We start from the raw sequence: 25,175 nt of genomic DNA on the forward strand, positions 1-25,175 counted from the left end.
GTATTGTTTTAGCTGTGTTAATAAATATTTATTGCTGGTATAATACTTTTCACGCTTAAGTTTGACATTGGTAATAATTTGTCATGAGTTATTATTTTATCAACTAAATCACACACCATATTATAGTTATGAGCCCACGAGCGTGTAAATATTTCGAGTCCAACAGAGAATATGCGAGTTAAAAGAAATTCAAACAAATATCGTGCGTGGAATACTTAATAGTAATTTATACCATCTGAGACAATTATTCTAAATAAGGTCTCGTGGCTGTGTGGTTAGCATGGATGACTTCCAATCCAAAGGTTATCGATACGAATCTCGGCAGCTGCGAGATTTGTTTGTACTTGTAAAAATAAATACGGTGCACGCAACATTTCAAAAGTAATAACATATTTGAATTAATGAATGCAAATAAAAGTACATTTATTAATTAAATTGTACAATTCATTTCACTCCTTCTTTGTAGCCATACAAAATAGTGATAATTCAATAAAAAGTTTCTTCCTCAAAGAATATAATATGTTTAATGCCTAAATGGTTTGGTTGCAAAAACCTATTACGGCTCAGTCTCATGCCGAATATATTTCATTTTATTCTGGATCAATCATTTCATCAATGTTTTGTTATGACGTTGTCACGTTTAACTATCGTCCGTAAACCGACTTTACAGACAACCAATTTTTTTATGTAATTTTAAAATTTACATATATGTGTCAATGTACATGGATATTTTTTAAATATTCAAAAAAAATTAACAGTGTCCATACATTACACTATCGCAAATTTGTCATTTATTAAATCTTCAGTGAAAAAATAACAACCATGTGGTAAAAAAAATTTAAAATTTTATTATTACACGAAAATCGATATTGAGAAGTGGCGTAACTTTTAGATGTTTCTCTAAATCAGACACATTTATTTAAATCTATAGGTTTGTATGCAGCGGTTTATCTGAAAGCCTGTCTCATACACAAGTGAAAGAGGACGAAAAAAATCATGCGCTTAATATCCCCACCTGTAAAACAGAAAATTTCCTAAATGCCACATTTCTGGTCAAGACATCTTTAATCTCGGGACTTCGTTTTAACTATTTAATTTTTAAGACAGTGAACAAGGACAGAATCATAGTTTACATGGATTCTTTTTAGTATGAAGTATTGTAGTAGGTAAGTCTTTTTGTACGCAGTTTTGTAAGTCAGGTAGGGACCTAAATGTAATTAATACTATACCACATACTGTTAATGTCCCCACTTTCCGCGCCAAAGGGGCCCATTTTCGACACATAAAAGTACATATGCATGAGATGTGCAAGCTATGACGCCCTTGGTGGCGTTATACTTATATTTTATTTTTCAGTAAGCAACTGGAAGTTTCCAGACATTACAACTGTAGCTTTACAAATAGAGACATGGTAAACTGAACCCTGCAAGTTCTTTTACGAAATCTTCGATAGTATGACTTCAATATATTATTCTATAGCTGCATAATTAAAAACTTATCATTCTAATAAATTAGATTTATATTAGTGTAATTTATTAAAAATAATTTTTTTTCTAATCATTATCTAGCGGAAGAACTGCACAGTAAAAACATTCGTTGTCTGTAAAGTCGATTTACGGACGACAGTTTAACGTGACAAAGTCATAACAAAACATTGATGAAATTATTGCATACCTTTATGAATAAAATTGAATCATTTTTATTGAATTATCACAATTTTGTATGGATACAAAGAAGGACTGTAATGAAATCTACAATTTAAACGATAAATTTACTATTATATGCACTCATTAATTCAAATATGTTTATTATTTTAACGAACAGATTATTTGAACTATAACTTTTATACATGTTTGCTATTTAACTTCTTCCAATCTGTGTTATTCTGTTAAGGATAGGACAATGATAGGAAAAGTAGGAAACGAATGGGAGTGTTTCAAGTTTAATGTGCCTCGAAAAAGTCAAATCAATGGTTGTTCCAATCGAGTGGAAGAGAGATAGATGCGGCGCAAGCGTACAATGAGCTTAACAAGACACAGCGAAACGGGACAATGTGCGTTACGGGACACTTTTTCGCGCGTGCAGCCGGCGTTCATCGATTTATTAGACGTTGTCACGTCAAAAAATTATACGTATACTTATGTTACATGTTAAATTATGGTGCAATAGAAAGAATATTCTTACAAAAAAAGGAAGGGTATACAGTCGCATGCCACAACTTTTAAAAAGAACAATTCTTTTCATATTTATATGCCTTATAAAGCAGCAAAAATGAACTAGTATTTCAGTACTCCTCAGATATGTGGAATTATCTAACCTCAACTAGCAAATTTATGTTTTCTCATGATGCAAACTAACATCTAATACGAAGATCTGCAAGAAATTTAACGTTTATAGCAGAAAACAATGCCGAGAGTAATAAAAATTGGAAAAGTTTTCATTTTCGGGAAAAAGGTAAAAACATTGTTTGGTGCAGGACCATCTGATGGTTTTAGGGGCTATACCTTGTGCAAGCCAATAGGAATTTTGCCGAGGCTATATCTGGTGTAAGCTATCAAAGGTTTGCCGTGGCTATACCTGGTGCACGACCATCAGTGTGTAACTGGGGCTATACCTGGTACAAGCCATCAGGGGGTGGCCAGGGCTATACCTGTTGCTAGCCATCGGGGGGTAGCCGGTAGCTATTCATGCAGCAACTCATCACGGGGTGGTTAGGACTATACATGTAGCACGTTATCATGGAGTAGCCAGGGCTATACCTCGTGCAAGCCATCAGGGGGTGGCCGGGAGGTATACCTAGTGTAAGCCATAATAAAGTAGCCAAAGCTATACCTGGTGCATGCGATCAGGGGTTTCAAGGGATAAACTTGGTGCAAGCTGTCAGGGGGTGGAATGGGGGCCATACTTGGTATACACTATCAGGGTTTTGCAATTTACATACCTGGTAAACGCCACTAATGGCATGCAACAGCTGCAGCCTCAGCCAATTCCTGATGGTGTGCACCAGATATAACACCAGGAACCCCCTGCTGGTGTGCACCAGATATAGCTGCATCCAAAGTAATCAATACTTATATTATACATGCGAAAGTAACTCTGTCTGTATGTCTGTTTGTTTGTTACCTTTTCCCGGCTGAACGGCTGAACGGATCGTAATGAAATTTGGCAAGGAGATAGATTATATCCTGGTGATGGACATAGGCTATCTTTTCTTTAAAAAAAAATCTTGAAACGGGTTAAAAAAATATATCTTAATTTTATGTAATGTGTGTAATAGATATACAAACTGTTAGTGGCATTATTCTATGTCTGCTGAGCAACAGCTTTCAAGCCATTACGTAATGTTTTGCTATTGTAAGGAATTGAGTAGAGAGTAAGAAAAATTAAATCTCTGCATTGTAGTACCTCAATTCACCAGTAGATGTCACTGTTAGATTTTTTATTAATCGTTTTATAGTTTCCACATCCTTACTAATATTATAAAAGCGAGTGTTTGTTTGATACGCCATGAAATTTTGCATAGAGATAATTTATGGGCTGGAAAGTGACATAGGCTCATTTTTATGTACGGTTCCGGTGGAATTTTGTAAATACCTCTAAAATTACGTATTTTTATATTGTTACATTTTGTTTGGTTGATCGCAAGGTAAATTTATTTTAAAATGTTTTTTTTTATTTAATTTCTTCTATACATATTTTCTCCCTACTTAGTGCACCCATAATTCATTTAAATTTCACTTGTATGTTTTCAATGTCATTCGAGTAGTACAATTTTTTTTGTCAGATTGGTCATTATTTATACTTTCTGTTTCATTTGGAAACATACGTACATTATTTTTTAGGTATTATGACAAATAAAAAATAATTAGTTTCACTAAAATTCTAAGGTTTTTATTGTGTTGATAATTTCAAGTTTAATATTATGTAGGTACATAAATTCTTAAACTTATAAATTACTTCGAAATTTATTCATAGGTTGTTAGGGCCTACAAATTATTTCTATTTTTCAATATTGTTATTTTTTTTACAGTACCTACTTATTTGCAAGGAATTTGGTTTAGTTTTTATAATTTATCTGCTGAGCGTCAAGCGTCTCTTAGGGCTGCCGAGACCGAAGACCAGAAATATTTGTCAATTATGTAATATATTTTTGAAAAATTTGAATTTTACTATTTCAGGTGGGTTGATTTTTTTTATTAATTAGAATAGTTACGTGTAATTGCCTTCTTCCTTTATTTCATACTAAACATTATGTTTGGTTAATTGTGAGATAGTTTTATTTATGTATGTTTTAGTTTCATTTAATTTCTTATATATACTACGTATATTCTGACCTACCTACTTCTATTAAATTTCAGGTGGATGTTATTATTGTCATTGGAGTACTACAAATTTTTTTGTCAAATTGGTCGTTATTTATACTTTTTGTTTCATTTTGGACTATGTTTCTTTTTACTTAATTAAAAGATTTGTGGTGTGTACAGGGAGTGAAATCTCTATTAATTTCTTTACTCCTTTGGACAAGCGGAATATGGCCACCACAGTTTTACATATAAAGAAATCCTACAAATGTTAACATTATGACTTAAATAAAAAATAGTTTCACAAACATTCTTAGTTTTTTTGTTGTGTATAGTTTGAAGTTTTATATTATGTATGAAAGTAAATTCTTAAACATAGAGTTATTTATTTATTTATTTAGAAAATGATTCATAGAAAGGTAATAAGTTTTTCTATATGTCAATGTTGTTATTATGGTAGATAGGAGTCCAGTAAATGCCTACATTCTTATATTCCTTTATATCTCTTTCGATTTGGAGTGTTTCCGAGCCATTCAGGGTTCTCAACGTCACCCCCCCCCCCTTTCAGAGGTCAAAGCCCCAAAATTTCGAAAGTTAAAAAAAATTAAAAAATATTTTTCTTTCGATTTGAAGTGTTTTCGAGCCATTCAGGGTCCTCGAAACCTCCGCCCCCCTCTGGGGACAAAGCCCCAAAATTTCGAAAATTTCAGGAATTTCAAATATTTATTCTTTCGAGATGGAGTGTTCCGAAACATTCGAGGTCCTGAACCTCCCCCCACCCCTTTTCCTAAAAAGTGAAAGCCCCAAAATGTCGAAACATGGGAAGAAGTTGTATTAAAATTAAGTAATTACAAACTGAACTGCCCGGGGCCTGGTGGAACTTTTACCCAAATTCGACTTCCCCATAAAATTTGGAAAAAGGGGGGGGGGGGGGGAATGCAAAACACCAAAATTTCTAAAAATGTAAAAAAAATTTAATTTTAAGTATACTTTTTTTACTATTTTGATTTTTACCGAGCCATTCGGGGTCCTCAAAATACCCTCCCCCCACAAGGGGTCCAAGACCCAATAATTCAAAAATTTCCCAAATTTTCGAAAATCTGTTCTCTTTCGATTTGGAGTGTTTACGAGCCATTCGGGGTCCTCAACATCACCCCCACCCCCTCAGATGTCAAAGCCCCAAAATTTATAAAATTTAAAAAATTATTCTCTTTCGATTTTTAGTGTTTCGAAGCCATTCAGGGTACTCAAAATCACCCCTCCCCCTCTGAGGACAAAGCCCCAAAATTTCGAAAATTTCAGGAATTTCAAATATCTATTCTTTCGAGATGGAGTGTTCCAAACCATTCGAGGTCCTGAACCTCCACCCCCACCCCCCACCCTTACCAAAAAAGAGAAAACCCCAAAATTTCGAAAAATTGGAGGAAATTGTATTAAAATTATGTCATTATGAACTAAAGTGTCCAGGGAATGGTGGAAAATTTACCGAAAGACGTTTTCTCCATCAAAATTGGGGGAAGGAAAATGCAAAAACCCAAAATTTCAATTTTTTTTATTTATACTCTTTTTTTCGATTTTGGAGTGTTTCCTAGCCATTCGGGGTCCTCAAACTAACCTCCCCCACAAGGAGTCAAAGCCTCAAAATTTTGAAGTTTCAAAAATTTCAAAAATCTATTCTCTTTATATTTTTAGTGTTTCCGAGCCATTCAGGGTCCTGAACATACCCGCCTCCTCTAGGGACAAAGCTCCAAAATTTCGAAAATTTCAGAAATTTCGAATATCTGTTCTCTTTCGAGAGATAAATATATATAGATTTATATATAGATGTAGATGTAAATGCAGATAAATATATATTTAGAGAGATGGATAGATGATTTGTATATGTGTAACTACTTCAAACATTTTACAAAACAAAACTGAATGAGGCATTGCAATGCATGCAGAGCATTAGCTAGATAATGGAATGTTTTCAATATTAGTAATCTCTTATTTTTAAGCTTTTTTCTGTAGTGCTTTATATAGTCTACATTACATACAGACCACCAATTTTTAGATTTATACTGGTAAATAACTATACACTGGCATAAAAAAGTCTGTCGGGATCTAAAAGTGATATAAATTATTTTGCACACTTGACATTCGAATTAAGAAGACAATAACTTACTACATCTGATTTCGAAAAAGGTCCCCCTCACCCCTGTGTTCAGCCCGGGCAACGCCGGGTACTGCAGCTAGTAATTGTATTAATGGGAAATACCCCTGCACATCTAGAATAGTAGTCATAAAGAGTAATAAACTATTATGTAATGACACAGTAAACATGTGTGTTTCAAACGAAAATTGTTTGTTTTTGTTATATAGGTAGTTAAAAAAATTGGTTGTCTGTAAAGTCGGTTTACGGACGATAGTTTAACGTGACAACGTCATAACAAAACATTGATGAAATGATTGATCCAGAAGAAAAGAAAATATCATATTCGGCCTGAGGCTGAGCCATAATAGGTTTTAGAAACCAAAACCACTTAGGCATTAAAAATATTATATTTTTTAAGCCAGATTTTTTTTTAATTTGTCTGTCTTATGTATGATAAAATCTACCTCTGCATACTTTTATGAATAAAATTGAATCACTTTTATTGAATTATCACTATTTTGTATGGATACAAAGGAGTGAAATGAAATGTACAATTTAATTAATAAATTAACTTTTATCTGCATACATTATTCAATTTTATTTATTACTTTTGAAATGTTGCGTGTGCCGTATTTATTTTTACAAATACAAAAAAAAATTCGCAGCTGCCGGGTTTCGAACCGAACATCTTTAGATTGGAAGTTAGCTACGCTGACCGTTCGGCCACGACACCAAACTTATTATCATGTGTTACAATATTTTTTACAACATTGTGCAAAAGATCCCGGGTGTAATTTGAATTATTATGTGTAACTGTAAAACACCATTGTTGGTTCAAAACGTATTTGAATATTCAACATTAGTTTTAAATAACCGTACCGATTGTTCTGGAAATCGGTGGACGATCGTTAAATTACATAATATTAATAATTCAAACGACGAAAATATGATTGAAAAGTCAAATCAATGGTTGTTCCAATCGAGTGGAAGAGATGCCACGCATGCGTACAATGAGCAGACAGGCCACATCCGTAGTGGGACATCCGTAGTGGGACACTTTTTCGTGCGTGCAGCCGGCGTTCATCGATTTATTAGACGTCACGTCAAAAAATATTTTAAAAAAAGTTGTGCATACAATTAAATTAATTAAAGTATCAGAAACCACAATTTTAAAAATAATTTTAAATTACAAAGAAATACCCATACAAATATATAATAATCACCCTACAATTAACTAAAGTTACGTATGATCGAATCATATGGCGCAATCACGAGGGCTCTGATTCAAATTCTGTTTCATCAATATTGATATTTTACACCCATGTTTTATGAAATGACACTGCGTAGACCTCCCTGCCACGTTGGAACCGGCTGTTTGGCTAAATATTTACTGCATTCCCAGTTTAAATACTTGTGCAGTATTGCTCTGTAAATTAAGGGAAATATAGCAACGTTAGTTGTACTTTTGTGCAAGGAAAAATTTAAATTAATTTTTGTCTGTAAGACCTACAATTTGCAACGGTTATAACAATTTTTTTCAAAAAAAGTTGTGACACGTGTACCATGTGTTTGAACATTAACAGTTATTCTTTCTCCAAATATTCTGCATTCGCACTCAAGGTTTTGACGTGTACTTTACATACTTATTGTATGTATGTTGTCAAGAAATTAAGTTTAACGCTACTTTTAATAAATGTGTTTTAATATATAAGTGACACTAATGTCACTTCGAAGAGGATAATGTCTTATGACGCAAAAACGAGAGAAATAATAAAGTTCATTTAATATAATTATTTTTTTCTCCTTTAAACGTCTTGTCAACAGTTAGGTGATAGAGGCGGGAAAGTAATAGGTATTAAAAAAAATTATTTTTTTATATGTAGTCAAATAAAAAATTTTGTCCAATTTTAATAGATTTAGATAATTTTACTTATTATAAGTAATACACAAACCAAAAAAAACTGTTTTTATCTAAAATAAATTTAAAGTTATCGATGTAAAACCGGAATGAAACAACTGTGTCGATCGGATCTGGCTGGCAAACCATTACCTGATCTTCATCTAGCTATGTGTGGAACTAAAAACACCACCAATAGAGTGAGATACAAACTAAACGCGAAAGTTACTATTTCGCCACAAGAGTGCAGCTCTGAATGCAGGAAGAGTACAAAAAAAAAATGTCACTACAGCTCTTTCAAATTTCTGACACTTTCTCATCGAAAATACTAAGTTGTGTGTATCAGCGTTGCGTGTTTCTAAGTCACGTGTTTCTAAGTTATGACCGTTCTAAGTTGTGTATTTCTAAGTTGTGACTGTTTTAAGTAATTACTTTCTAAGTTACGACGTTTCTAAGTTGTGTTTTTCTAAGTTACGCGCTTCTAAGTTATAGTCGTTCTAATTTATGAAAGTTCTAAGTTACGTTGATTTTTTTCGATGTTTCTAAGTTATGACTGTTCTAAGTTGTGTGTTTCTAAGTTATGTGTAGTTCCCAGGCCCAGCCACCCGCTGATAATGTGTACCATAAATATCCACAGCCATCCCTGATGTATTGCACCAGGTATACCAATGGCCACCTCCTGTAGGCTTGCACCAGGTATAACTTCTTAAACTCAATAATGGCATTAACCATGTATTGCCCCAATAACCCCCTGATATATAGCCCCGTTATAAAACCACTGGCATGCACCAGGTATGGCCCCGTCCAACCCCTGATAGCCTGCACCAGTAATAACCTCGGGAACCTCCTGATGGCGTGCACCAAGTATAGCAGCGGAAATACCCTGATGGCATGCACAAGGTTTAGCCCTGTAAAACCCTCAATGGCGTGCACCAGGTATGGCACCACCCATACCCTGATTGCTTGAACCATGTAATACTCCGGCAACCCCCTGCTGGGGTATAGCCCCGGTAACCCTCTAATGGCATGCACACGATACAGCCCTGAAGAAGTGCATCATGTATAGCCTTAGCACCCTGTGATGGCGGGCACTAATATAACCACGTTCACCCCTGATGGTTTGCACAAGGTAAAACTCCGGCAACCACCAGGCATTATCTTTTTCTTTGTTTGACCTTTAGTGTCGTCACTGCGGTCCCCATGATTTCTTATTCTGTTTTCTTTTTTAATTCCCAGCCACTTTCCATGTAAATTATTAATATTTTTTTATACTAAATATGGCCATAATAAGTGGTAAATTATTCTTTTTTCTTTACTTAAAATTGTAGACACCAAAGGCCATTACAAGTGGTAGCAGAGCTGAGGTTTAATTGCATTAAGTGTGGTTTCGTCTTTAAGGATACCCTAGTACTATAAAAAAATATATATAAATCAAAAAAATTGTCAGCTTTGCCTCCCCCCCCCCCCTTATGAAGCAGGCATTATAAATGTTTACGTAATCAACTCCGGCCCATGAGAGAGTTGATATTTTAAATTTAGAAGACGAAATTTAGTTCAGTCTCGTGCTAGCCGCCCTTTTCACTTCAGCTGCCGAGTTTCCGACAGCTGGGAGGCAACGTGCCTTATCTCCCAGATACACCCTTCTTCCACCATTCCACCCTTCCTCGCCACGGAGCCCCGGGCCGGCAGACGACCTTCCTGGCGGCCTTCTTATCGCGTGCATGATGACACGTGGCTACGACCCCCCCTTCCTTTTTCCTAACGGATTTCCAGAGTCCATCAAGGGGACGCACCACAACGCCGAAATACCACAACGCCGAAATGCCAAATTGACCACAACGCCGACAGCTAGAAAACTGCTGTGTACCACAACGCCAAATTACCACAACGCCGAAATACACTAATACCGAAAAGTATCATTGCAAGACTGCCACAAAGGTTAGGTTACACGAGGTTAGGTTAGACTAGGTTAGGTTAGACTAGGTTAGGTTGGACTAGGTTAGGTTAGACTAGGTTAAGTAAGACTAGGTTAGATTATACTAGGTTAGGTTAGACTAGGTTAGGTTAGACTAGGTTAGGTTAGGCTAGGTTAGGTTAGGCTAGGCTAGGATAGGCTAGGTTAAGTTAGGTTAGGTTATATTACGCTAGGTTTTGTTAGGTTAGGTAAGGTTAGGTTTCATTGTGGTATTTCGGCGTTAAGGTACATTTAAGAAACACGCACACATTCATTCAGTTGTTATTTCGGCATTGTGGTACACAGTAGTTTTCTAGCTGTCGGCGTTGTGGTCAATTTTGACATTTGACGTTATGGTATTTCGGCGTTGTGGTAACAACCCGTCCATCAACTTTCGACCCACGTGACTCAGACTCACGTGATACAGGCGTACGTAGTTACACGTCCCACGGGTGGTCTTTCTGGGAAACATAGCACGCCCACTTGTCTGAACACAAGTTATTAATCTGTCAATGGTTAAGGAAATTACCCCTAAAGGTAATTTAAATACAGTGGTTCTTTCGGACTTCGTTATGTTGTTTTTCTGCCTGCGCCTACACGCGCAGACATATTATGCTCATGTCAGAGCCGCCAAACTCGCGGATCTCCCCCCTCCTGTTGACTTCTCCCACGCGACCTACCCACATGCCTCATGCTCGCAAACAAAGAACTAATGCTTTCGCATCTATCAAAGATATTTATTTGGCACCAAACACTCATACAATTATTCATTCTTTCTGCATTAAAATTTTCAGCAGATATTTTTCTTAATTTCAGGGAATCTATATAATAACAAAATAGTTTTTTTGAACGCAAATGCTAATTTACAGCCATTGTTTCCACATTCTAAGCATATTATAGTTATAATATTTTATAATTCATAAAAAAAGTGAATTTAAACAGGGTCTATACTTAACCTTAAATAAATGAAACCTATACTCCTAAGTAAAATACAGTACTACTCTACTGAATTTGCATCTTTTAAAAGCAAATTTATAATAATTATTTAATTTATTTGTGTTTTCAAGTACTGTCAAAGTAATCTACCATCACTACACGATTCCCTGCTCTTTCTTCATTCTAGGTTTGAAGTAAACATCCGTCTAAAAGTTTCTTAAAAACAATTAATATTTAAAGTAATTATTGTTTTTAAACATTCAACCACGCACTTGTTATAAGAAAAGTACGAAACTAATACTTCAGAATAATTAAGGCATAATTGTGGCTGTTACACCTTTTGAGTCTTTCTTTATGTCTCAACACAGAAGTTATTGGTGACAGTAACATACAGCGACTGTGTTTTTGAAAGAATCAGCCTTGGACCGTGGTCAGAAACCATTCTTTTCATCGTGGGTTGGTTATGGGAATTCAAAGAATACCAAACTGTAAAATCCTGCCAGGCGTATGAAAGCGAGGTCGACGTCTCACCACCCCGGCTCGTGTGGTGTTCTGCATGGGAAGGACCAAGACGGTTGATTGGTCCGAAGACCCCCCTCCCCACCAGGCGATATAGACTAGACACCCCCTCCCTCGCTAATTAATTCCGGAGATGCTCCGGTTTCGTATCATTAGTCCTTGAGGTCACTAGCGACCCCAGCGTCAGGAAGACGTTGAGATTAGCTTATATGGTTAAAGGTCAAAGTGGTTTGAACTTTAAATGTACCAAGTAACACTGAGATTGAATGGCGTATAGTGCCAAACACTTGAAAATAGATTTTTTTTGAAGTGAAACTTATTTGCTGAGGAGGCTACAAAATTTCAAGCGTTACGAAAATTTCGATCGCATGAGGGGATTAGTTAGATACGTAGTGGGGAAACTGATGTTAGAGGAGAGTGCGTCAGCGGTGACGCCACTCCAATGCTTGCACTTGTGGTCGGTAGGGGATATTGGCAAAGGGGGTTGTGCTAGATACGTATCGTAGAATGCTTTATGCTGGTTTTATTGCCCGTAATGGGAGACAGTAGGGCAGAGGTGGAAATGACAGTAGTGATGCTACGGAATTTTCGTGACGCTGCTTGTGATTTGTCTAAAACTCAGTTTTTTTCCATTAGGGGTCATAACCGCATGCATTCTGTTCTCAATTATTACCACTTGTTCAATAAAAATAACAATAATTTATCTCTATGCAAACCTAATAAGCAAGATGATTCACTTGTGTCATGCGTAAACTCCATGCACAAAATCTTTGGTTAACTAAACAAAACACAGTTATGCAAACATAACAGGTATTGCAATTTTTAAAAAAAAAGGCTATGGCCTGAATGTTATGGTTTACTTAACAGCTAGTTAATTTGCTATCAACTATTATCATGCCCATTATTATATTTAATTGTGGATTCGTATCATGATTTATTTTCTAAATTCAAGCCTTATATTTTGGAGGGCAAAAAGTATATAACTTTTGGTATCACGAGCGTTTAAACCATGATTTTTTTTTCACAGTGTTGTTTGTACAGGGAACATTTATCTTTTAAAAATTCCACCATGAAGCTGGTGAGTCACTGCTTAAAACACATTTGCTACACGTTACCGAGGAGAAGTCCTCACGCCAATTTGGTGCCTGGTACGTAGAGGTGAAGAGGCAGGTGATGCTACGGCAGTATCACCCTTAGATCCCGCCCGCTTCGGAATATTGTGAGTCTAGCTATCAGCCTCCTCGTCCTGAGATCAATAATATAGCGTTGCCTGAAGTTCAGGCAGAGACCTAGATCCTGACAGTTCACGAACAAAACAATTCTGTGCTTTTCTAAAATATTCCTTTAGAAACCACCCTTCTAAAATATACCTTGAAATACTATGAGATAAATATTGTATCTTTGTACAACATATTGCTGAAACGCCCCTCGTGCCTCAAAATTAAATTACATTAATTTAAAAAAAAAATTTGAAAACAGCTGGGAAAAATATTAAGAATAATTAAGTTATTGACCAGAGGTGGCATAAGGTAAAGAAAAAGACAATTTGGACTCCCTGCACACAAGTAACTTGGGAGCTAGTGGATCGTTAAATAGAATAAGGTATATAATAAATAAACACTACATAAGTAGCTTGGTCTATAGGTTCCCTGTTTTATTTAGAATGGTGAATTAAATCTTTTTTTCGTTGTTTTGGTATAACAATTAAAGATATTAACACAAAACAAGTAGGACGGCCGGCCCGATATTATTAATACCACGTTATGTTATAATAATTACACATCATCACAGAAACAAAAAAATTGAAATATCCACCCTATTGGATCCTTTGGTTGATTATAAAGATAATATTCTCACTGATTTTACATATCCTAGTCGATTAAGTTCTTAAGTCACTGGTCGCTGGTATGCAATTTATTCACTTAGTTCATTGTATGTAAGGGGGAAATATATTTTTTAATATCATCCAGGTCTTCAAAGGATGACGTCGGGCCGGGAGGAAAGCTCTTATTAGGGGGGAAAAGCAACTGGAGGTCCTGCACAACATGATGGGTGTAATTTCGGCACCCAACTGTTGGACCCTGTCTGAAACACAAGCCAAATTCCAAACGAATTAGACCAGCTTCCAGACAATCAAACACAGTCCGCGCGAAGGCCAACAAACGGGGAATTCGGGGAGGAAAAAAAGGCCGGATTACTCACCAAACAGGGTGTAGCTCCTGAGCTCAGGAGATGTCTCGCGCCGACATCCATATGGCGCGGACCGAGAATAGCATGGATGACGCGACCGAAATCATCGATAAGTGAAATAAAAAAAATATAAAATTTTATCTGAGACATGGCTTGTTCTAAATGTTCCTACTGACTGGCTACTGAATTTTGAGCTGGGATCACATCCCTTAAGACAGATGACTGCATTCTTGATTCGAACGAGTACGTCGTTGTCGAAGACCAGCCTCTTAACACAGAGGATGCCGAGATGATGCGGAAAGTAGCCGAAGTCAGAGTAAAAAATTCGGCGATGGTGGACAAAGCTCCTAATTAAAACGGGTGTTAGGCCCTAAGGTAAGAGAGGGGGAAGGTTCGGCTCTGGACCGAACATATCCGGAGGTGCCCGGAGTGGTCGTAACCACGACTTTAGTTGTTTGCGCCAAAGGGCGACTGCTGCTGTCTCTACCGGCAGGTACAGAAAGCAACATACAATCGACTATTTCAGGCCGCGAGGAGGAAGCATATGGCCTTATGGCTTAGTTGGTGGTGCACTCTGGTGGCCTAAAGGGGACATAGAGGGGGGAGTAAACATGATCGCCCACAGGTGTCGCGGGCATCAGCTGCACGAGCTGGCGCCAAGAGAATACGTTACAGTTTCTGCCGCTAGATGTCATGGGGGGCTCTTTAGGGCAAGGGAAAATGTCCTTGGAGTAGGCCATCGTCTTGGCGAGTTCACGTATGGTCAATGATCCAGGGTAGAATTCTTAGAACCGAGAGGTGGTGGAGAGATAGGAGGGTGGACAGAAAATACCCCTAGGCTGGGAACGGAGGTCCACGGGAGACTCGTTCGTGCCGAGACTAGTTAGTCTCAGCATGCCTCTAAGAAATAGAGCTTGCAGGCCAGAAGCTGCTCTATGCGATTTTAGTCATGCAGGGAATTAATATTACAAACCCGGGTCGTGACTGCAGGCGAGAGAAATTTCAACCGTGCTGCTAACATCCACATTAGACTAGCCAAATATCAGATAGGTCCCCGAGAAAGGTGCTTCGGTCTACTGGCACAAAGTTTAATTATGTAGTGTAGACCAACCTAACAAAGTGTAAATCACCCTTTTGTAAGCAATCAATTAGAAAAATAAAATTTCGAAAAATAAGTTTAAAATTATAACAATTAAAAAACGTGCCTAAATGCCTAATTTCCAGCACATACTCCCCCGCTTGAATGCGGAGCATAGAGGAGAAAAAACTTTAACAATGATATTCTTTGGTTGGGCGAGTAACCAGGTTCGCCTGTATCCTACTACTTACAAAAATAATATTTTGATAAAATCGAAGTTGTATTACAATAATTTAAATTACCCTTAACGGTGAATTATGTAATCAGGAAATTTGATTTCAGATGTTGGTAATGGTATCACGTGACAAAACTCTAAACATGGGCGCTGTGAGGCGGACCCAAAACACTGTGCTGGAACCGGAACTTGGTCCGTCGGGTGCCAGTAAAGAAAGACGGGGATTTGTTAACCCCTGAAAATAATGAAAGTGGGAATGTAAACCCATATACAAAAGTCTTTCCATAAGAAGCCGAAGGCATTGGAACTCAGCCTTGCACAGTCAGGCGATGGAGAAGACGGTCGAATTTGCTGCTTGCCCGAAGGCGAAATTGAACCTCAGTCCCAGAGTGACACAGGACCTAAGGGTGGAAATCCCTTGGCGGAATTTTAAACTATTGGGGATAAAAACCTTAAAAGATCAACAATCCGTAGAAATTAATTAATTTAAAAATATAAAATATTCTATAAATTAAGAAATTTCAGCACATACACTCTGATATTTAATATAATTAACTAATATTTATTATTTAAAGGAATTCTGCAAACAAAACGATAAATTAACGACTCTTCGCACTCAAATTTAAATTATTTAAAGAAAAGTAAAATGAAATAAAGCTACTGTTCTAAATCAAAACGGGGATAAATTATAATGGAGCGGTTAGATCTTCCATGACTGCTGATAGCCTTCGCTCTGCCTGAGAGGGGGTTTGAACATAGGCCGTCCAAAGATGAGTGGTGGGAATGTAACCCAAAGAACACTCAAAAACGGTCATGAGATATTTAACTCAGAGGACCAGGTCATGGCTCGTTGAATTAGAGGACCCTTACTTTTGCGCCACTCGGTGGCTAGCTTGACCTAGCTTCTATTATAGAAAAACACATTAAAGCAACCAGTCTGCCGTCTGGAAGTCACGTAGCTCTAACTTAAATAAAGCATCTCATCTAATACGATGTAAAAGAAGTACAACTTTGGGGTAGAATGCGAAAGAAAAAGGAAAATGGCTAGATGTGACAGCTTCAGTGCTCAAACTCTATGTACGTCACTGTACATAACATTTACGTACAAGGAAAATAAAGAAATAAACATGTAAAAGTATTAATGCAACATCAGTACAAAAAAACACTACAAACATTATTCTTGCTTACTTTACGAAATATGATTATTAAAAAAAATTAACGTAATCAGAAATTAAATAGATAAAATCGTGGAACAAAATTCATGAAGATTCAAAAAAAATATCAGAGAGGTATTTCTGAGTAAAAAAACATTAAAACTATTTGCGTCAAGTAGCTTGTTAAAGACTGAACTTACGTATGTAAAAATTAAAAATTAAAATATCTTAAATTACCTAGAGTGTGCTAGCCTAGAAACGGGATGCGTAAACATACCCAAATTAATTTAGTGGACCTCTCATTGGGGGTTGAAAGTATTTCACCACTCTCGGTGATTACCTTAATTATTAAAATGAGACTAGTCTTCTCATAGCTGCTTAATTTCGGGGGAATACGTATTTTGATATGCTTGATTTTATTATTATTAATGAGGGAGAAGAAAATATAAAAAAAGATGCCTGTTGCCCTACTACTTGTAACAGAAGCAGAATTAATTCCATGACCTTTGACTGTAACACTTTATAAGTCAAACACCAGGTTTATAATTAAATAGGGTCCAATTAAACTTGGTTAGAATTATTTAAAATAAATTCTTAAAATCATTTAGTAAATAAAATTTTTAAATTCAAAGCTTAAATTTAAAGTACCTGTATGCTTACAACTATTTATGCCGTTGCTATATTAATGAAATGAAATTCATCCCGTTGAACTCAGATATTGGATATCGTGTAGGAACACAAAATGGGTGCTGTGAGGGAGGCCGAAAAGCACTGAGGCCGAAACAAGGGAAATGCGTCCTTGAGCACTCAGTGACTAATGGGGATTGTAACCCCTGTAAATGGGTATGGTAACCCGTAACTTACAAATTAATTGGGAATATAACCCCTGTACATGTTTCTTTCTCTGTCCATAAGAAGTCGATGGCATTGAGTCATAGCTCTGCACAATCTGACGATGGATCAAACAAAATGGATTCATTTAATACTTGCTTCAAAAGCGAAGAACACCTCAGTCCCGGATACCTACATTTATTAACTCACATAGGCTCAATATGCCTACGAGAGAATTTCACCCTGAGTTAGATCGTGTTCGAAAACCGAAAATTTAATGAATTTCGGATGAATGATGGATAATGTAAAAAAAATTGATTATAAAAATTGACTGATATAATATTGTAGTTATTATATAATTTTAATTAATCATAATCCTTGCACTCAAATTTAATAATAACAACTATAAGTAAAATCGTAAAATGATATATTATATCCTAAAAAAAAAAAAAATTTAAATTAATTATAATTTCGCTGTTGGATCTTCCATGGCGGGCACAAAAGTCCACACTGCCTGAGAGGGGGTTGAACATAGGTGAGTGCTGGGGATCTAACCCAGGAAACACTCGTTCGTCATAGGATATTTCACCTAGAGGACCAGGACTCATTGGCTCAGAGGACCTCTCGCGATTTAACGCCTAAATTTAGTGCTGCCCTGTGACTAGCTTGACCTATCTCTACTTTAGAAAGACACGAAAATGAACCTTAACCCCACCTTGGAAGTCACAGTTGCAAAACACTGTGAAATAATAATAAACATCAAACTAATAATTTTAGGTAGAGAGCAAGAACACAATCAAATTTTGTGTACAGAGATGTACGAGCTACTGTACGCAGTTTTCTACGTAAATGTACACCACCTTACAATAAAAAAGACTTAATATTTAAAAAATTAATTAATAAATAGTTTACAATAAAATTCGAAATTACAAAATTTATTACACACTTACTTTAATAGCTTAAACTTTATCTCTTAGTTGTTTACATATATGTCAACAAAAATAAGAAGTACTCTATCTTAACAAAAAAAATCATCATTGCAGTGCTAGCATAAAAAAACGTGTGGGGAAAATTCCACTGACACACTGACAATATAATTTAGTAAACCTTTAGTTGAAGGTAAAAACAAAGTGACTGCACCTCTCGTTGGGTGATCACGAAAATCATTTAACCAAAATCTAGGCACGTGAATGAGTATGGAAACACAATGAAATGATATGTCGAAGTATATTCACGTTGCTTGTGAACGATGCAATTGGATTAGAGTACTAATCCATATTACTTAAGAGCATATTCTTATTTTATTTTACGTAATGAATGGACCCTTTATAAATTTATCTTATGTACTATTAAGAAAATTAATCGTTAAGTTTAAGTTGCTTAAAAATTGTAAACAATGGCAGTTTCTTAACATTAGCTAAAACAACATATTTTATATTATCACATTATTAGTATTGTTGATATTAATATAAGTTATATATATATTTCATGTTATATTTTAAGTTCCCCTAGATAAAGAAAATACCTTGCTGCAAGATTTAAAGTAGTAAGTAGAGATTAATTATAGTGCGTGTCTTGTGATATAAAAATTGTATTATTAGGACATACAAAGGATGGGTAGTTTGTTTACAAAATACGTGGCACGTGGGTGGAGCACACAGAAGAGGAGAGGGGGTTCCGCGCGGTTGGCGGCCCTGTCATGAGGTGAAGAGATTAACATGGCTGCGCGCGCAGGCGCCGAGAGAAAAAAATACTAACAAAACACGACGGTCCGAAAGGACATTATAGTAATTTTTTTTGGGAGACTTATTAGTAAACAAAATACTGGCCGAACACACAACATGCTCTGTTTTTTATCATGACGGCCGGCAGACGTATAAGTTGGTACATCTGTCTGTCTCCCGTAGAGGTTAGCGACCTCTGTGACTTATGGAGGAGGGGGTGTGGGCAGCCTTGCCTCGTGCGGTCACGCACGCATATGATATGACAACAGCGGACATCTGGCGCAGCGGTGCAGCCATGATGTAAAGAAGAGCAGGTGAAACCGTCCGGCCGCCCAAACGCGTCCTCCACTGCGCACTACGTCACCTTTGTCGCACCGCCCGGTCTACACGCAGCGTGCTTACGGGAATACGTCGCAGATAGTTCATTTACAATCGTTTGAATAGTAAGAGTGACCACAAAGCGTAAAACTACTTTGCTATGTGCATTGTATAGCATGCATTTAGAACATACAGTTTAAATAAATGTATTAGCATCCAAACGCGGGGTTTATATTAATAATAAAATCAACGAAGCAATATTTTTCTGCTGTTTAATCACTTCAAAATAATGATTGGGTCTTGTTAACACAGAATGGTAATGGAAATTGGCTTACTTCGAAAATATTTATTATGAATATTAATAAAATAGTTATAATACACATTCAGGATGCAGGCGACAAATAATAATACAAACATATTACAAATAAAAGCATCTAACACAAAGCAAAGTTTCTATAAATACGTATTTGTAATTTACATAAACATAAGCGCTTTTGATTTATTTACTAATTTTATTTTATTTAGTTACAAACAATAAACAAAAGGATGAATAATGATAGAAAGTATATTTAAAAATATATATTTAAAACAAATTATTAAACCAAATAGCTCTACAATATTCAGCAAAAAACATCATGCAGGCATTACAATTTTTTTTTTCACGGCAAAGAAAACGAAAAGGTTGGATTTGTTTATTATCTTGGAGAGGAAAAACCTAATAGTTTTCAAATCCCCCAAGCACATTGTGCGTTAAAACAGGGCACATAATTGTTGGTTGATTACTAAAAATAGCTCAATTGTAAAATAACTCGCTAGTAAATATTTCACAAAACCCGTATGTCTTCTACACTACATTTTATTAAAGCCAAAATCGATTCATAACGGCTTGAAGAACCCCCGTGTCTCATAGGTATTTGAATGTAATTTTAACACGTCTATCTTGGCTGTAGGTGTTTCTTTCTCCATTTTATAACGTTAACTTCTGAAAACTCAAAAATGTTGCTTGCTATAATTTTGATTACTGAGAATTCAATGTTATAACAAAAAAAATATTGTTTTACATACGTACTGTACATTGCGCATTTGCAGGCACTCGCATAATTTGATAAGACAATTGAAGAGAGTCACGGCCTTTCAATGGAAAAAAATTACAAAATAAATATCTATGTTCATCTAATTCCCCTTAAAATTGGCGTTTCAAAATTCCTCCTGGGTTCTGTAATACTAAAATGATTTGAAGGCAATAAATTCAAGGGAAATAGTGTGATACAAACATTAAAAATATATAAATTTTGAAATATAATAAAATCACTGTAATCGTTCAAACATTAAAATCGGAAATACCATTTTTCCCACTTATATCTAGTTTTACGGAAAAGCCGCTTCCCTCCATAATTACTTTACCAAGACCGCGCTGCAAATGTACACATGTACAATTTTCAATACATAGCTGTGTTTTTATATATCTCATGCGCTTTATAGTTATAGAATCTAGAAAAATGATTACCTACAAACATGTAAACTTATGCGCTACACTGTTTTTAGTTATAACCGAGTTGTGTTAGTGTTAGGATTGTAGACTCAGTAGGGGCGGATCTACGAATTACTGTGAGGGGGGGGGGGGGGACCGTGAGTCTGGGCCTAGTATGATACCTGTTTATTACTGCAAAAGTCATTATTAATCAATGTAAATTTAACCTTAGATGGGTGGGAGGGCATGGGTGGGAGGGCACGTGCCCCTGTGCCCCCCCCCCCCCTTTTCGGGATACACCTATGGAGCACAAATGCACGTGCGCTGAGAATGTACTGAGCTATGGTCCCTGCAAACCTTATTTTTAAGTATTTAAAAAGTCAGTTTTTTTAACGTGTTAAATGCTATTTAAGGCGTAAACACAAACTCTTACATGGAGAGACGAAACAAAATTGCACCATTATCTAAACGCTTGAATGGAAAAATTGGCAAAGACAACATTAGATAACAATGAAATCATGTACGTTAATTTTTATTATTGTGTGTAAACCAACAACATATCACAACACAAGCAGATTGTAATGCTGAAATCTTAAAATACCTATAGATAACTAACAAATTATTAAAATCAGTATCATCCCATGTAACTAGAAAAGTAATTCACTTTCACGCACCGCATTTTGAGCGGTATTTTGCATTAACATTAATAAGTTAAATACATATCGTAATGGAATAAAAATTTACTTCTTCCAAAGCCTAAACGATATCATTTAAAACAAACATATTAGACCTCGAATTTCAAAAGTGGTTGTATGTAAGCCTGTTTATTTTTTGTATATTTTATAATCCTTATCTCACGGTTTTGCGTGTATACTTAAATATATTTAAACGTAATGATATCATACGTCCTCCCCACTCCATTAAAGATAACATTTTGAACAATAGAAAAAATGCGCATGTTTCTTTTTGATGTATAGGGGGTTCACATTCCTACTTTCATTCGATTTGTTTACATGTATTGATGAAATATTTTCCCCCCTTTATTAATACTACACAACCTAGTGTTTAGGTTAGTTCTATAACAAACAAGAAAAAAAGTTAAATTGAAATAATTTTTGTAGGCTCGCTGATTCACGAACATACAAACATTTTAAAAACAATTGATTTTAGTTTTTATTAATACGTTGAAATTTCATTTTTAATAAATTAATTCATAAATAACCTTTTTACCGCGAAAGACTTTATTATTATAGATAATAACTCAGTATTTTGCACGAAATACATTCCTTGACTAATATTAACCTACAATTAATCATATAAAAAAATTAAAAATAAATACTCGTATTATAAAACAAGTGACATTTCTACTTAAAATCATGTTTGTTTAAACTTACCTCTGCTAAAACAGAATGTGCCCTTCCTTTTGCATACGTTCACCCACTTATTGCAAAGATCTTCATTTTTTGGAAAAGAAAAAAATTTAATGCCAGAATCTCCAGTCTTTTTGAAATGATTGTGACATCCGGTTACTGCACAATTTGGCATTTCAACTAAATAAAACTACGTTCGCACGAGACGCAGATGAAATGGATGGGAAGCGCCTGGAAGAAGAACGCTGGCTACAACCAAGGTGACGTAGCAAGGGAGCGCGTGGAGGGGGAAAACCTGCGCACGGTTTCACCTCCTCTTCTTTACATCATAGGTGCAGCGACCTACGTGCGGGGTAAAAGGGGGGGGGGGGGGGGGGTCCAGCTGACACTCAAGAAAAGACACGTAGCCCAGTCGGTCTGCCGCACCGCCGAGCACCAGCGAACTCACGCACCGCGCGCAAACTAATTCCCCACCGGACTTTTAAACTCAATATAAAATTTAAAAAATAAAGAGCAATATAACTACAGGGTGTACCAGCGATCAGTTCACAATGTTAATAATACAAAATTAAATAAAAAAATAATTTTTTTTAATATTTTTTTATATTTTATTTTAGGTATGCCTACACGATTTAGGTATGCCTATAGACCAAACCACGCTCTGCTACCAACTGAAACCCCCCTCATGCCACAAAATTAAATTATTTTAATTTAATAAAAAATGCCTTGAAAACTGGTGGGAAAATATTAAGAATTATTAAGTTATTGACCAGAGGTGGCATGAGGTGGCGGACAAGACAATTTGGACTCCCTGCACACAAACAACTTGAGAGCTAGTGGATCGTTAAATAGAATAAGGTATATAATAAATAAACACTACATAAGTAGCTTGGTCTATAGGTTCCCTGTTTTATTTAGAATGGTCAATTAAATCTATTTTTCTTTGTTTTGGTATTACAAATAAAAATATTTACACATAACTAGTAGGAGGGCCTGCCCGATAATATTAATACCATGTCATGTTATAATAATTACACATCATCACAAAAACAAAAAAATTGAAATATTCCACCCTATTAGATCCTTTGGTTGATTACAAAGATAATATTCTCATTGATTTTACATATTCTCGTCGATTAAGTTCTTAAGTAACTGGTCGCTGGTATGCAATTTATTCACTTAGTTCATTGTATGTAAGGGGTAATATATTTTTAATATCATCCAGGTCTTCAAAGGATGACGTCGGGCCGGGAGGAAAGCTCTTATTAGGGGGAAAAGCAGCTGGAGGTCCTGCACAACATGATGGGTGTAATTTCGGCACCCAACTGTTGGACCCTGTCTGAAACACAAGCCAAATTCCAAACGAATTAGACCTGCTTACAGACAGTCAAACACAGTCCGCGCGAAGGCCAACAAACAAGAATTCGGGGAGGAAAAAAAGGCCGGATTACTCACCAAACAGGATGTAGCTCCTGAGCTCAGGAGATGTCTCGCGCGGACATCCAAATGGCGTGGACCGAGAAAAGCGCGGTTGACGCAACCGAAATCATCAATTAGTGGAATAAAATTTTTTTTTAAACTAAGACATGGCTTGTTCTAAATGTTCCTACTGACTGGCTACTGAATTTTGAGCTGGGATCACATCCCTTAAGACAGATGACTGCATTCTTGATTCGAACGAGTACGTCGTTGCCGAAGACCAGCCTCTTAACACAGAGGACGCCGAGATGATGCGGAAAGTAGCCGAAGTCAGAGTACCAAGTGCGGCGATGGCGGACAAAGCTCCTAATTAAAACTGGCGTTAAGCCCTAAGGTAAGAGAGGGGGAAGGTTCGGCTCTGGACCGAACATATCCGGAGGTGCCCGGAGTGGTCGTAACCACAACTTAAGTGGTTTGCGCCAAAGGGCGACTGCTGCGGTTTCTACCGGCAGGTAAAGAAAGCAACATACAATCGACTATTACAGGCCGCGAGGAGGAAGCATAGGGCCTTATGGCGTTGCTGGTGGTGAACTCTGATGGCCTAAAGGGGACATAAAGGGGGGAGTTAACAAGTTCGCCCACAGGTGTCGCGGGCGTCATTTCCACGAGCTGGCGCCAAGAGAAGACGTTACAGTTTCTGCCACTAGATGTCGTGGGGGGCTCTTTAGGGAAAGGGAGAATGTCCTTGGAGTAGGCCATCGTCTTGGCGAGTTCACGTATGGTCAATGATCCAGGGTAGAATTCTTAGAACCGAGGGGTGGTGGAGAGAGATGAGGTTGGACAATAAACGCCAGTAGGCTAGGAACGCACGTCCACGGGAGACTCGTTCGTGCCGAGACTTGTTAGTCTCAGCAGGTCTCTAAGAAATAGAGCTTGCAGGCCAGAAGTTGCTCTATGCGATTTTAGTCATACAGGGAATTAATATTACAAACCCGGGTCGTGACTGCAGGCGAGAAAAATTTCAACAGTGCTGCTAACGTCCACATTAGACTAGCAAAATATTAGATAGGTCCCTGAAAAAGGTGCTTTGGTCTACTGGCACAAAGTTTAATTATGTAGCGTACACCAACCTAACAAAGTGTAAATCACCCTTTTGTAACCAATCAATATGAAAAATAAAATTTCGAAAAATAAATTTAAAATTATAATAACAATTAAAAAACAAGCCGAAATGCCATATGTCGGGCACATTGCTATGGATTTTTTTTTCATATTACTTAAGATGTTTTTCCGAGATATTACTGAGTACATCAATCCCTCACTTATTACAACTAATGTGTTCCCAAAGAATTTTGTGTTATTCAAAATCATATATTCTGATATTTGTCTCCATTTATTGCAAGGCTATTTTACTTAGTGGGTTCCAACATGTGTAAGGAAGTATTATTTACGTAATATAAAAGCGAAGAATAACACTCAACAATAAATATGTAACACCATTTATCTTTATAAGCTTACCATCGAATGCTTTGTATGACAAATACGACACCGGGTAATGGAGATAGATATCGTCAGTCAGCTGGTTGGCTTTCCACGATTTTTCAAAAATTAAAATGCATATTCGCGTATCTCCGCTTAGTTCAC

The 25,175-nt window shown here is 36.5% G+C and overlaps 1 protein-coding gene across 1 annotated transcript in view; it reads left to right on the top strand.

The window, feature by feature from the left end:
• LOC134536501 (5-hydroxytryptamine receptor-like) overlaps positions 1-25,175 on the top strand; it is a 1,474,690-nt gene that overhangs the window by 1,438,626 nt on the left and 10,889 nt on the right. The gene's annotated exons all lie outside the window — the stretch shown is intronic.

The sequence above is a fragment of the Bacillus rossius genome, chromosome 11, assembly GCF_032445375.1.
Source record: "Bacillus rossius redtenbacheri isolate Brsri chromosome 11, Brsri_v3, whole genome shotgun sequence".
In the NCBI taxonomy this organism is placed as follows: domain Eukaryota; kingdom Metazoa; phylum Arthropoda; class Insecta; order Phasmatodea; family Bacillidae; genus Bacillus; species Bacillus rossius.